Raw genomic sequence first — 14,741 nt, 5'->3', positions numbered from 1 at the left:
GCACCTAGCACTGTGAGCACTTAACTCATCATATGTTGAAAAAATCTAAATTGTCTGCAGTGATACAACATGCCAAATTAGCCATTTAGCTTCTGTTACTTACATACTGAACAATGCTTGGCTGTCTGCTTAAGAAGAAAACCACTTGATTGCAAGACTACTGTTGTACAGGCTGTCCATAACTAAAATGTCTGTGCATACACTGCCAGAGTTTGGGGTTCCATTCCCCAGAGCAAGGCACAAACATCGCCATGGTTTCCATCCTGGTATGCAGGGAATGGGATTGTCTCCAAATCATTCCTCTGTACCGCTGTTTGTAGCCTGCACTATGTATTCATCATTAGAAGCAATTGCAGTCAATCTCTTTCTGACATGATATTTGGCTTCCTGACACCTCTGCTCCTCCCCTTCATCTTGAAATGTGTAGAAGGGAACATGTTAAGTACTCAGTGGTATTTATTAAGCAGTATATTAAGCAGTGGAGGTTCTCTGCAGGGCAGGCTGGAGCTGTCACCCCCTCACAGACAGTTAGCCTCAGTGCACATTCTGGGAGCTGCTTCAGCAAATACACTAATACAGAAGTGACAGGAGGGGGAAATAATTGTAAGAGTACTGAGGGAAACGATATACTGTTCATACACTGTAGAGCTGAATTGTGTGTATATATATATATATATATATATATATATATATATATATATATATATATATATATATATATATATATATATATATATATATATATATATATATATATATATATATATATATATATATATATATATATGTGTGTGTGTGTGTGTGTGTGTGTGTGTGTGTGTGTGTGTGTGTGTGTATGTATATGTATATGAGGTTAGACCTGATTTTAGTGATTTTAATCAAATATTACTTGCCGTTGACTTTCCCATCATGGTCTATGGCATGTTTTTAAAGAGGCTTTTACATTCTAACAAGTATGCAAAATCTGAAGGAAACACTGAATTCAAACACATTGAAAAGCTACACATACTGGTTACCAGAGGCGTGACAAAGTCATTGTTGTGCAAGTCACAGATAAATTTCAAGTCTCAAGTCCAGAATCAAGTGCTAAACTGTGTGTTTTGAGTCCTAAACACTATGCTCAACTCACCACATATATTTAAAACAGTAATAGGTAGTACAGTGAATTCACAAAAATAATGAATGCTTTTAAAATGTCCTGCTTTAAAATAAACTAAATAACAGATTAAACCAATATGATCAGGTGTGGTATGTTGTGACAAAAATACAATATTTTTTATTGCAAGTTACTGTCTGTTGCAGAGTCTTTGCATTCAAATGTGACAGTAAAATAACAAAGTAATTATGTGTTGTCTGTCTGCTAGTATGCACTGCCAAACTGCAACATGACTGACTGTTGTACACACACACACTTTTTATAACATATTTTTGAATTTATGGGTTTGGGTTAGGGTTAAACTCGAAGTCTACTTACTAGTATTTTTGGTTTTCTCAAAGCAAATCGAAAGTCACCAGATTTATGACTATATCAATAATATGTATATGACTTCATTGTTTAATTACATTATTTGAAATATCAATAATAAGTTAGAGGGGCCTGGGCAAAAAAGGTTGTTGTTGAGTCACTATTGATATCCCACACACACCTCTCACCTTTTGAGCAATGTTTAGCACCCTGCTGTTTCCTCCAACTTCCCATAAAGTATACTATGCTGGAGTTCTACCTGGCTCCAGGTTTTTTGTGTGCAATTTGATTAACTTGATTTTTGTACATAGAAAGAGGCAATTAACAACAATACAACTGCACTTTGTGTTAGATTATACAGTGTATTATTACTATTAGGAGTAGAAGTAGTAAAATCATATTACATTATTTATATTACTTAATTATTTTTCATATTATATACTGCATCAATGTTCATATACTGTATGTGTCATGTATACATACTGTATACATACACTGCACCTGATTGGTTACCTCAGTAAGACTCTAAAAAGTCAACATCTCAGAGTTGCAAGACTGGACTATATTTTCTGCACATATACATTTGCAAAAATATTTGCACAATGTATTTATATAGTCTAATGTATCTTCATGTATATAATGCATGTATTTCTTCAAATTTATATATATTTACATTTCTCACATTTCTTTTTAAAAGTTTATTCTATTTGAAATTTCTTGGTCAGTTTTTTGTTTGTGTTTGTACACCTTTTATCCTGCTTTTGTACTACTTTAATGTGTTAATTACACCCCGGGGAATCAATAAGTCTTATCCTAAACATAAGTTTATCTTATCTAGAGATAAACAGAAGTTTAGAAATATGGACCATGTGAGAGCAAAAAAAACCAAAACACACACACAAAAAACAGAACTAGATTTGATACACAGGGCTTCCATACAAGACAGATTAGGAAATAATTCAGGACTTGTCATGGTAACATTGCAATTTAGTGGTGCAATTTCCTAAATAAATAATTTGAGCTTTTAACAGTTTATTCTTGACCTTGGAAACAGCAACTAAAAAAACAAACTCCACTCAAGGTTCATTTATCCTGTAGCTCTGGAGCTTTCAGCTGTATCAAACAGTCCAGGTTTTAGGACTTTCAAAAAGGTGAACTTCACTTTAAGCGGTAAGTGGACCTTGAGTGAAGATTGTTTCGTCAAATTTGTAAACCAGCTGACGCACAGCGAACGTCAGGCTTTCGGGGCCCTTGAGGGTCTGGGACCCTGGGGCAGCTGCTTGCTTTATCCAGTTGGATATCCAGCCTTGAAAAACAGAGCATCAGTGCACTCTGATATACAGAGCACACCACTCATATTAGAATTCAACGCTTATCCCTCAAACACACTTGAGTCATTTGAAGCCTATACTCTTTGACAGTGCACTGAAGAAATTTCTAGCACTGTAATAAGGCTGAAGTACTGAATCTGTTTTTTTTAAAAGAGGCCTGAGTTTCATCCTCAGAAGACTTAAATGAGATGAGACAAAGAAGCAACAGCGATGTCTTTGAAACTCAGCTGAGCATCCCCGACTACAGTGAGCTGCCCTTCAGAATGTCACACGGCGCCGTGATAGATCTCTTTTCATCCCTGAGAGCATTTTGCCACCTACTGACTGTTAGTGGTAATCACATGACTGATCACATCCACACGCACCTTCCACATACGCAGGGTGCAGTGTAAGATTGTGTTAGTCATGATTAAAGTCACATTTGAAAAATCCACAGTGATAAATATAAGGAGCCAATATTTTTATGTGCAAAAATTCCTTGCGTACTGAGCTCTAAAAGAAAAAAAAAAAGAGATAAAAAAATAACTTGAAATAGAAGAAAAGCAGGCACACATCTGAGTAATGTAAATCCTGAGAAAATGAAAATGTATGGAATAATTAAAAAGCTTTGATTTGGGCACAAGGCTCAACATGAAAGCGTTGGAGAAACACTCGAATCGCTGATGGAATTAAGCACATTATTAATGTAGGCTTACTTCAGGCTATTGCATCTCTGAGGTTCATCCTTTGATATCTTCCAAAGTCATTAATATTGCATAGTGTAGCTGAAGTCTTAATCACCAGATCCACTAGTGTATAAAGCACTACTTTTTTTTTTTCATCTGGGCTTTCTCACAGAAATAAGTTGCAGACAATATCAAACCAGCTATCATTTAAGCACAAACTGCCATTGACTTTGAAATTCCCATTGACAGCATGTCATTCTGTCATGGCTTCGTTTCCCTTGATGGCATTTCACGGAGGACAATGCTGCGGTGCGCATACAAGTGGGTTAATTAAAAGATTCATAAGTCAATCAGAGAACATTAACATACTCGAGAGCTGTTTCAATGCACAGGGTTCAGAGCGAGGAAACATCAAAGGGTTTAAACTGCAGGCATGAAAGGCATGGGAAATGAGCTTTCAAAAAGGAGAAGCACTGCCAAAGCCTGCAGGAGGAGAGGAGCCTCTCGCTGACTCTCAGGTACTCTGAAGAGAAGCTCACACCCCACCGGCTGCAGGAGGAAGAGGAGGAGGAGGAGGAGTGGGGCAGCTCAAACAATAATGTCTTGTTTTTTTTTAATCATGCTCTCTGTTGATGGATCAACTTACATTACTGGTTCTAAGACACATTTTTTCTCTATTAAGTATTTCTATTAAGTCAGTGTTGTCTTTGCTCCTGGCTATGAATAAATGCATTTACTGTACTGTATGCATTAAAACCAATTCTCCTTTAACATCAATCACTTTTTATTAATAAAAACCAACACATAAACCTACACTTGCAAAGCATTTCTAACAAATAAAGAGGTGAATGTGCACACAGGGATGATGTGTTATTTTATATTAAATGCTGGATGGTGTTTGCATGTATATATTTTTAAAAAATGTCCCAAATGCATCCCTGCACTTTGCTAGATGGACTGCAGTGGTCCACTATGGGTTGCAACAGGTAAGTGCCATCACATTCACACCCATCATCTTCATCATCATGGTCCAAACTGGCTCCGCCAACGCACCACATTCTCCCTGAGATGGGCAAAAGCATCATCCAGCGCCAGAATCATCAGCACCACCACATAAAAAAAAACTGGGGGGGCAACGATGCTGCAAGTTGGCTGCATGTTTGTGGGTCCGCGATCCAAAGCGTTGCCGCTTCCAGACGCACCAAAACAAACCCTGCGTCAGGTGCCTTGCAGCAGCCACGCGTCATTCCCTGACCCACTTCACCGACCACGACTCAGCCCGGATGAGCAGCAGCTCATTTCACACAACTTTTCTGATGCTTTTTAATTTCACATACACACACATCAAAAAGATATGCATCCGCCACAAAGAGTCCATCATCATACATCCACCGCAGGACGAGACGAACAGAATTTTGGCTCGTTCAGACTTAACTTACCCGCATCCCGCAGCTGCTCTTGACATCTTTATTTAAAACGTGTATCCTCTCTTTGTTTTTAGTTGGCGCTCCTCGCCCTCAGCCGCTTAACCTTTGCCTGAAAGCAGCCGAGCAGAGTGGAGAGCAGCCGTTATTTCCTCTTGGGGAGGTGAGGTGAAGTCCTTTTGGCACAGGGTACCCGACCCGACGGCGCGCAGCCGCTGCTCACAGACGGAGCGCTTTATTGTTTCTAACGGGCGCGCTACCGCAACATGGCAATACGGGGTCTAACCCAGCGTGATGGGAGCGCTCGTTAAACTGACACTGTTAACCACATGACACCAGCTTTTAGGTGGCGCTCACCCACACAACACAGTTCATCCTCACTGATGACTTCAGCGGGGCACACTACAGAATCCCCCCGTCCCCCCCTCCCCCGTCCTGTATGGACAGCTGTAAGATGAATTTGGGGAATTTATAGGAACATTACTTACAAGAAAAAACGTGGTAAAAGCGCTGAAAAGCCGTTTTAAATCGTTAAAGGGTTCTTTAAAATTCGGCATAAAAGGGATGCAACAAGCAACATTTTATTTCAATAAAATCTCAGTTTACCTCTTCCTACTATCTGTATTTAATTGAGAGTGAAAAATCTATCAATTGTTAAAAGTCTATATTTTATTGCTACTCGAAATGTTTGATGAATGCCGACTTGAAAAGTAAAGATTTATGCAACTTCTTGTAGGGTGTTCTGCTTGGTGTCCACTTCTCCAATTAACAAGGAAATTTGAAATATTCAGATCTTAGAATGGAGTTTGCAATCATTTATTTTCCACTCCAAACAAAAACACAGACCAAACTACTTCAAAAGGGCTTTTACAGTGGTGATATGTGACTGAATTAAACTGTATAAAAATGTTTATTTTTCCATATTTATAATCTATAATATTTTCTGAATCTACACTTGAAAGGGGGATCGGGTTGCGATGCAGCTGTGTCTCTTATGGTTTTAACAGATAAATGTCCAAACCGCTGATCAACAAGGTAGTGAATCCCTCCAGTTCAGGGGGATGTGGCAAGCAGAGGCTGCATGACCTCTGACCTTTGTGTCCAACAAAGGCAAGCAGGGATGCTGGAGGCTGGATTGACATGAACCATTTAATTTGAGGAAAAACGTTGCTATGGATACAGGAAAGTAAACACATTGTTGGGGTTAAAGATCAAACAGAGACCAGAGATATATTTTAAACAGCACAATTTCAAAAATATTAAATTAGGGGAGAAATTAAACCTCATAGTCGGCTTTTCTTTAATTAATTAAATAATTGTCAATCACTGTTACCACTTTTTGTACAACAGGAATTGAGTCAACAACGTAAGCTGTCCACAGCTATTATATATATATATGTCACATCCAGCGTGTGGAGATGTTCCATGTGCGATGAATCAAAGAGACTTGAATGGCATCATTTGCTGATTCAAGCTGCTTGTTGCAATTTTTACACCCAAAAGAGTTTCATTCTATGGTGGTGCAATGAGCGCCTCAGCTGGAAATATGGATTCATTTAGAGTAAATCACATTAGTCACCTTTAGTGTCACTAATTACAGAACTAGATACACAATTTGACTATTTTTCAACTGTTTTTATACAATCCAAACCTTAAAACAGTAGGTATGAGAAGTTTTCATTTTCATACATATACAGTACATGTTCACATGCCCACTAGCCATCACAACCGGTATTCACACTCACTCAGCCATTTAAACTATCTGCTGCTGTTAGATGTTTATTATAAAAACTAATTGCTTACATCACCTGTATGTTTGAGATGCAACACTGCAAACAAACATTTATCTATGAATAACATGAAAATCTTTAAAAGACTTAAATCATGTTGAAAGACAATGAAAGCTGCCCTCAGTGCAACCATCACACCACCTCTGTACATTTATACCTATTTACTTGCAATATGTTTTAGTTGAATGATTCTATATTTATTTGCAGTTAATGTGCACTGAACTGTTCATAATGCAGAAATGGCAACAAACTCACAGTGTTAATCATCAGCAGCTGTAAACTTACCTGAAGGGATGATAATCTGACAAATGAATCCATGTGTCCCACGTCATGCATTAGATCTCATGCATTACCACTGCAGCTAAAGAAGAGAATTTAAAGTTGTAATTTACAATTCACAATTGCAATTTAATGTTAAGATCCCCGCCAGACATTTTAGAAGATATACTGTATAAAAATACTCTGCTTTTACTAATAACATCTACTCCTTCTCCCTCATTAAAAATCCAGAATCTATGAACATACAAATATTGTTCATTTTTTTAACTGCTGGATACAAGATGTCTCCAACTTCACTGTAAAGTCCATTCTCAGTGTTTGTGCACTGGAGGCTTCAAGTTTCCACATCACACTTGTGCAAGTTGTGTGCTGGTCCAGGATTGGCTCCAAAATTGTTATGATGTCACAAATCATGCTCACAGGTACGCTCCTTTAACTCAGATTTAAGGTGAACACAGAAACTTTCCGGTTTCAGCAGATGAATGTGAAAACAGTCTCCTAGTGTCAAACTTTGCACATACATTATTCTGCACAGTGAAGCTCAAACATCCAGCTGAAGGAACAAGGAGAAAAACATATTTTTGAGTGGAGGGGGACTTTGAAGTTATGTATAAATATATATATATTTATATATATATATATATATATATTGCACATTGCTGCCTCAACTTCTTACTGTGTGTTCAAACAGAATGCAAAGTGAATTTTAGATGCAGCACAATTGCGTATAAAGTCAAGGGAATGGAAATTTGCACGCAGATACGTCTGCGTGAGATGAAAATGTCTCAACCTGAGCAAAAAATTCTGTGTGTGTATCCGGGGATTTAAGAATCAGCTTCATAAACGTATGGAAAGAAGAGAGACTAGAGAGAAATAACAGAAAGAACCAGACATTCTGGTGAGTTCTGGGTTCAGTCAGAGGCTGTACTGAACACAAACATACAAGCACAACTGCAGCTAACATAGGGTTGGTATATTGGCTGTTTTGGCTGAATATAAATGGTCCAGCGGTCACATTGATGCATGAGGAGAGACATCATTTCACTTTCTGTCTGAACACATCTAAACAGCTTTCAAGTAAGTCAGTCAGTCATGGCATGGCCAGCAACCCGAGGTTTTCGATACACAATGAAATGTGCCAAAAGTTGGGTAAGCATTCCTATGGAAACCCAGTATTTATGTTAAATGATGTTTTAACCCATCATTAGGCTCTGCAATGGGTAACAGGCTGTGCCATCCTAAATTTACTGAGCCCTCTGACAGGAAACACCATTCTCTAGCCCTGACCTAATACCATTTTAAGCTGCCTTTGAATCTTCTCACCCAAGCATATACTCAGCAGCTTGAACTGGCCTTACATCTACGCTGACCCCATTGGCTTGATAGGCAGTATCATCTACCATGGCCCACTAGGTAATCCAGCCATCATCCCTGCTTATCTAGCTCCACTTGTTTTACAAATAGCTGCCAGATATATCAGAAAACTTTTCCACACCATTTTCTGACCTAATGCACCCTTAAATCATCATAGAATCCTACCCTCCCCCCAAGCAAAGAGCACATAGTCAGCGGCTGGACCCAGCCTTGTATACGGTATACATTGCATCTGCTTAGGCTAAACTAACTGGCTTCATAGGCAACTTCATCTGAATACCATGGCCCACTCAGTTGTCCAATCATCATCAGTGTTTATCTAGTTCCACTAGTGTTGTACTATATAGCCACTAATTAAACTGAAGGCTGTTACAGTGCCCCAGAATCACCCCCCTATTTACCCACTCAACACAGCCCTTTGAAGCAAGCTATAGTCACTTGTGTCTGTAATATCACTACCTAACAGCATGCTAGCAAACAACAATGAGCAGCTAAAAACACTTTGAGTTAATCTGGCATGGTGCTATCACTGGCAGAATGTTGCTCATCCTGCAAGCAACAAGTCAAACAACCATCTTCAGCTACTTCACCATAGCAAGCAACAAAGCTTTCTACACCTTTACCAGTTAACAGTATCAGCTAAGAACATGCTAGCCAACAACAGTCAGCTAATAACATCTTACACTGACTGGAATGATAAGTTAACCAGCATGCTAACAACACATTGATTTAGCCAGCAGGCTGCCTGAGCCACCAAATAAACCAAACAACCTCCTTCATCTACCTCATCTTAGCAAAAAAAAAAGCATTCACCTCTGTCTGTATCAGTTAAAAACATTAAGCTATAATTAGCAGCTTTCTGCTGAAACCACCCAACAAACCCATCAATCAAGAATCTTCAGCTACCTCATCAAAGCAAGCAACACACCATACAGTTTCCTTGTCTATAACATCACCAGCTAACATTATAAGTTTAAGATTCTGCACCTACTTATCTTTGCTCCAGTCACTCACCTTCTTATCCAGACATTCACTGGCTGCAATGTCGGCCATGTTTTTCACTGTCTGCTTTGGTTCCACCCTCTTGTACCCACCTGTTCAGGTAACATGTAAAAAAAATCTCCTGAGGAACTATGAGTTGTTTCCTAAATCCATTCTCATTTCCTGTTTAAAATTGTTTTCTGCCTAACGCTCACAAACAAACAAAATCCCATCTTGTTTCCTTTTTGCATCTAAAAAGTTTTTTGTCCAAATGCAATCAGCATTTTGAATGTAAGAATCTGACCAACAAATATGTTTTCATAGTGTTTTGTTTTATGTTTTCACCAGTGTTCTGTGTTTCACACTTAGATGGTGTTTTGTCACCATATTTGTTCTTTATGTTACATCGTCTTGTGCTTATTTATGTTTTGGTGAGCTAAAGACGATTTTCCAGTTGAATTTAAATGAGTTATTATCTAAATTAGTTTTAATCATAAAATGTTCCTGTACATTTTGTTTACCTGTGTTATACTTATGATTACAGTGCTGCTCCCATAAGGTCTTTGGAGATTGGTTTGTGACTCTTCTCATGTGCATGTTCAGTTAAACATTCTTATATTTCTCATTTTAAAAAATGCTATTTCATGAACACTTGTATGAGAAACCATTTGGAAAAATGAACCTTTCATAACCTGTAACTTCACTCATTAGACACCAGAGAACACAATGAGTTTAAGAAGACAGAGCTCCAGTATACACTGACCTAGTTACTGGAACATCACAGAGACTGCACAGCAACATTTTCCCACCAACAACTGCACTTCCCTGAAGGAATTTTATGTAATACATTTTCATTTTACTATATGAAAATAGGTACACACAATAGTAAATTTGCCTTCTACTTTCCACCTAATATTAAAAACCCAGACAGATGATGTTTTGGCACAGTCAACACATATCAGTTGATGGTGTCAACAAAAACGGCCATAATAGGTGCCAAAGTTGTAATTTAGAGTCCTATATTATGAAAAGAAGTGAGTCAGACAACTAAAGATCTTATACAATATACTGTATATATACTGTATTGCCCAGGCTGGAGTTGCATGGCCAACAAAGCTCCAGTTTAGCTGAAGTCTGAGAAACCTATTGATCAATCAGAACTGGATCAGCTTGATCTGACATGTATCAATGAAAGAAGCATCACTTTTGTCATAATCTACCCGTATTAATATCTGCTGTCTGTCTCTGCCTTTGCCATTTGGATGTATCTTATGTCTCTCTTCTGCTTGTTGAGTTAGTGATACTTCACTGTGAGTTTGTCATTATGAGTGACACCGTTCTCTTACTAATTTGACCTCAACAGTATACTGTTAACTCCATACTCTCTGCTCTGGTCTGGCAGCCACCATCCCACACCCGCTCTCTCTCTTTTGACACCTGCTACGCACACAACCTGACCACCACCCCACTCACCCCTTTCCCCACCCATTCCAGCATTGCCATGGCATGTGTGAAAAAGCGCAAGGCGGAAATGTTCCTCAATGCAGCTGCATGTGTAAATAGTGAAAATCGCTAGCGGTGCAAGAATGGTTATCCCAGTAATTTACCAGGAACTATGTGTGAAAGAGGCTTAAGAAATAAGGATCCAGATTGTCTTGACTTTTTGTGGTCAATGTGTTTCAGAGCTTTAAATGGACTGCACTTACATAGCAACTCTCTAGTCCAACCAGAGGCTGCCATGCAAGGTGCCAACCTGCTCATCAAGACCTAATCTAATGCACATTCACACACACACACACACACACACACACATCCCAACGGCACAGCCATCGGGAGCAATTTGGGGTTCAGTATCTTGCCCAAGGACTTTTTGACATGCAGACTGGAGGAGCCAGGGATCGAACCGCCGATTTTCCAATTAGTGGACGATCTGCTCTACCTCCTGAGCCACAGCCATCCCTTCACAAACTTTAGCAACTGACATAGTTTTAAAACCTCATAAACCTCCTCTTTGGCCTCCCTCTTTTCCTCTTGCCTAGCAGCTCCAGCTTCAACTTCCTTCTCCCAATATAACCAGCATCTCTGCTGTGGCTGAAAGCCCAATCAAACATTATTCTGCTTCTTTTTCCAGCCTTCCTAATCACTAAACATTCTGTCAATAGTATGTATATAGTATGAGCTAGGTTGCCTAGAGACAGCATACTAATAAGACAAGGCAATATTAACGTTCTAACCTTTTCGTAAATGAACTTTACCCTGTACGCAGTCAGCAGCTCATTCAATATTACAGATTGATATACTGTAGATACACAGAGTAGATACGCAGTATGTAGCCGTGGTCCTTGGCCTTCACTGGGCCTCATGCTGCTTCTCCAGCTGTACAGAGCATCTCAGATATTGTAGTGTTTGCCATTGACTTCTTAATGTACTCTATGCCGCCCCCCTCCTCCCTTTGCAGCCCATTCAGTGGCAAAAGATGATGTTGTTATCAGCACTAAGGGCTGAGTGTGCATTCCTCTTCCTGAAGATATTATCTCTCCCCTCCTCTGCAGACAGCCAGAGAAAGGAAAGAGTGATCGCGGCAGAGGGTTGGGAAACTCCTCTTTTTGACACCATATCAACTCAGTGCTCCTTATCGCTCCCATTTGCTGCTGAGCCAGACGATTACCAGAGTGGCTTTATTCACACAGCCCCGACACTCAATTAGTCTCCCACACCCACTCACTCTGTTAGCGCACAGTGCCGGGGACCCACAGCAGCAAACACAAGAGCAAAGAAATGCAGATGAGTTGACCCGTATCAACAGATCGAAGCTCGCTGTGTTTTAAGAAAATCCACTGCTGACCTCATGTCTTACATAAGGATTTTTTGTGTGGTGTGAAAGGAAAGACAACATTGTTTCTTAGTGCTCCAGTGTTTTGTGCTTTTGTTTTATCAGAAGCAGAATTGTATGAATGAATGCAGATGTCAGTGAACAAAGCAACAATGACAGCTGGAGGTGACATTTCTCCTTACTCATTTCGTATGATGCAATAAAAATATGACTGTGAATAAGATAATATACAATAATAAGATTAATATACCTGTAGATAAATGAACCTGATAATAAAACTTTCATGTATGATGGTGTTTAACACAAGAGGAGCAAGGGAATATAGTGTTATTTCCTGGGGCTACCAGCCAGAGCTTTAACTGAGAATGGTCACATAATCTTCCTACATAGCTAGCTACTTAGCTACATTCATGGAAAACAACTACAGAAAAATGGCCACTCTTGTGTCTCTCTGCTAAATATGAAGGAACAAGCCAGCAGAAGATTAGCTCTTAGCATAAAGACTAACCCTGCTAGCAAAATTTAATATGTTAAATTGTGAGTTTAAGATATGCTTGTAGGAAGGATTTTTAACCTTTGGACAGAGCTAGGTTAATGGCTTCCACATTTCCAGTCTTTATGCTAAGCTAAGCTAAGCTAACCGTCTGCTGGCTCTAGCAACCAAAATAACAATTCAGTTAGTAATCACAGTACATAGTCCAAAGAATCTGCAAGTAGCTTCAAAATAGCTATAAGTGTTGTAACCTGCAGGGTTACAGGGTTTTATTTTTGAGACCAACGGTGGCCTATACCTGTTATGTCATGTAATCATCAGTAGTCTCAAATGTTAAAAATGATGATTGTGTGAGAGGCACAAATTGGGGGAAAGATAACCCCTATGAGATTTAAGTGAAGATAAATCTATAGGAGATGAAAAATCTTCTAATTATATAGATATTTGTGTTGTTGGTCTTGATGTCAACTTTTACAAGTGTCATCAACACAATCCCCTGCTGTTCCTTTACATTTTAATAGTATGTTCTGTCTAATTGTGAACAGTCTGTCAATGCTACATCACAATGTCGAAAGATTTTCAGATATTGACGACTCAGTCCAAACTCTCTGTGCAAAGAATTAGAGACATGTTCATTTACAGGAGAATCCGATTGAGGATAGCCATGACTTGCTGATGCTGATCAAGGTACATCCATGCATGATTTAATGTGAATTTCAATGAGAAACTTTAACTTTAGGTGAAGAGGCATTGGTTACTGCAATGCACAACTTTTGTCCTAATGTTACACCAGATGGCCAGTAGAGTGGTCAGTTGAGATACCCCTCTAGTTGGCTCAAATGCTATTCTGGTGAAAACCTGGTGTAAAAATGAACTTCAATCTTCTGAATACGTCTAAAGGCAAAACTGTTTATACCTCTTCCGAATGGCCACACTCTAAGTCAGAGTGGAAAAATTGCTGTCTTAGCCTCCTCCTGGCTGCATCCCACTGATCTGTCCCCAAGAGCTATGAGGCTTTTGCATGTCTTTGTAGTCTTAATCCATGGGAAATGGGCATGGGCATAATGGCGAACACTTTCAGACAGTCTCTCCTCGAAAGCATTCTTTCATTCATGTTGCACACATGAGAAATGATAAAAGTACTTGTGTTCAGAATGAAAAAAGAGAGCTGGAAAAAGAATTTCAATCTCTGCCTATTTTCACAACTCTGCCAACCTGGAAATGACATTTATATACTACTAAATTGTTTGTTGAGACTGAAGTTTGCATCCTGAGTCGTGTGTGGTTATGTTTAGGCAACAAAAGCACTTTAGTTAAGGTCGGTGAAAGATGGTGGTAGGGGGTAAAAGTTCATTAACATGTCATGTCTTGTGCTTCAAGTGACTACAGACTTTCTATATTAAACTAAGACCATGATCTTTCCCTAACCCTAACCAACTACTATCAGTGCCTGAACATAACCATACAGTAATGCTGTAGTTACTATCAGCAGATATTTTACTACAAAATCAGATATTTTGGTGGAAAAACATGACATATATTGTCACTGAACATTTTACTGATGTGTTCAGTATCAACATTTGTGCAACTTGCCAGATTTATCGTAACATAATCTGGAAGGCATTTTGTTTCCTTCAGAATGTATTTGCTGTGGCAATTATATAGTATAGAAACGTAATCTCTAGGAGACAGAGTTTTCTGTGGATTTCATTGAAGAGTTAACTTTACGTTTTAACATTATCTGTGTCATTACATTGAGATTCATGCTGGATCCAAAGAAGACAGATTCTCCTGCCACTTACCTGGTAATCACTGTTCAGTTCTTTACAGGAGGAAAATTGAAACATCTGTAATTGCTGAGGCTTTGAAAATCTTGCACTTTCATTCCTGCCTGACAGTCCCTCTAAAAACCAAATTACATTTGTGTCAAGTCTGGATCTGCTACAAAAATCCTCAGCTGACCTCTTCAGATAAAGAATGAAGATCTCAATCTTTACCACTGTGGCAGGTTATCAGTGATCCCAGGTTCAATTCAGCTTGTACTGTAAGAAATGTGTTCTTGTAGTTCCAAGCTACTGTTAATGTGAAACGTTTGACAGGAAATGC

General features: G+C 39.0%; 1 protein-coding gene across 1 annotated transcript in view; it reads right to left on the bottom strand.

The window, feature by feature from the left end:
- Window positions 1-14,458, bottom strand: part of LOC121912520 (retinoic acid receptor beta-like) — a 224,467-nt gene extending 210,009 nt beyond the window's left edge. Inside the window, exons 1-3 of the mRNA XM_042434668.1 lie at window positions 14,438-14,458; window positions 9,343-9,422; window positions 6,961-7,036 (exon numbers count right to left, since the gene is read on the bottom strand). The gene's annotated coding sequence lies outside the window, so the exon portion shown is untranslated. The remainder of the gene's footprint in view (window positions 1-6,960; window positions 7,037-9,342; window positions 9,423-14,437) is intronic.
- Window positions 14,459-14,741: the final 283 nt, after the last annotated feature.

Source organism: Thunnus maccoyii, chromosome 15 (genome assembly GCF_910596095.1).
Source record: "Thunnus maccoyii chromosome 15, fThuMac1.1, whole genome shotgun sequence".
NCBI lineage: Eukaryota > Metazoa > Chordata > Actinopteri > Scombriformes > Scombridae > Thunnus > Thunnus maccoyii.
The sequence above is the reverse complement of the archived record's forward strand: the minus strand, read 5'-3'. Positions and strand labels throughout refer to the sequence as shown.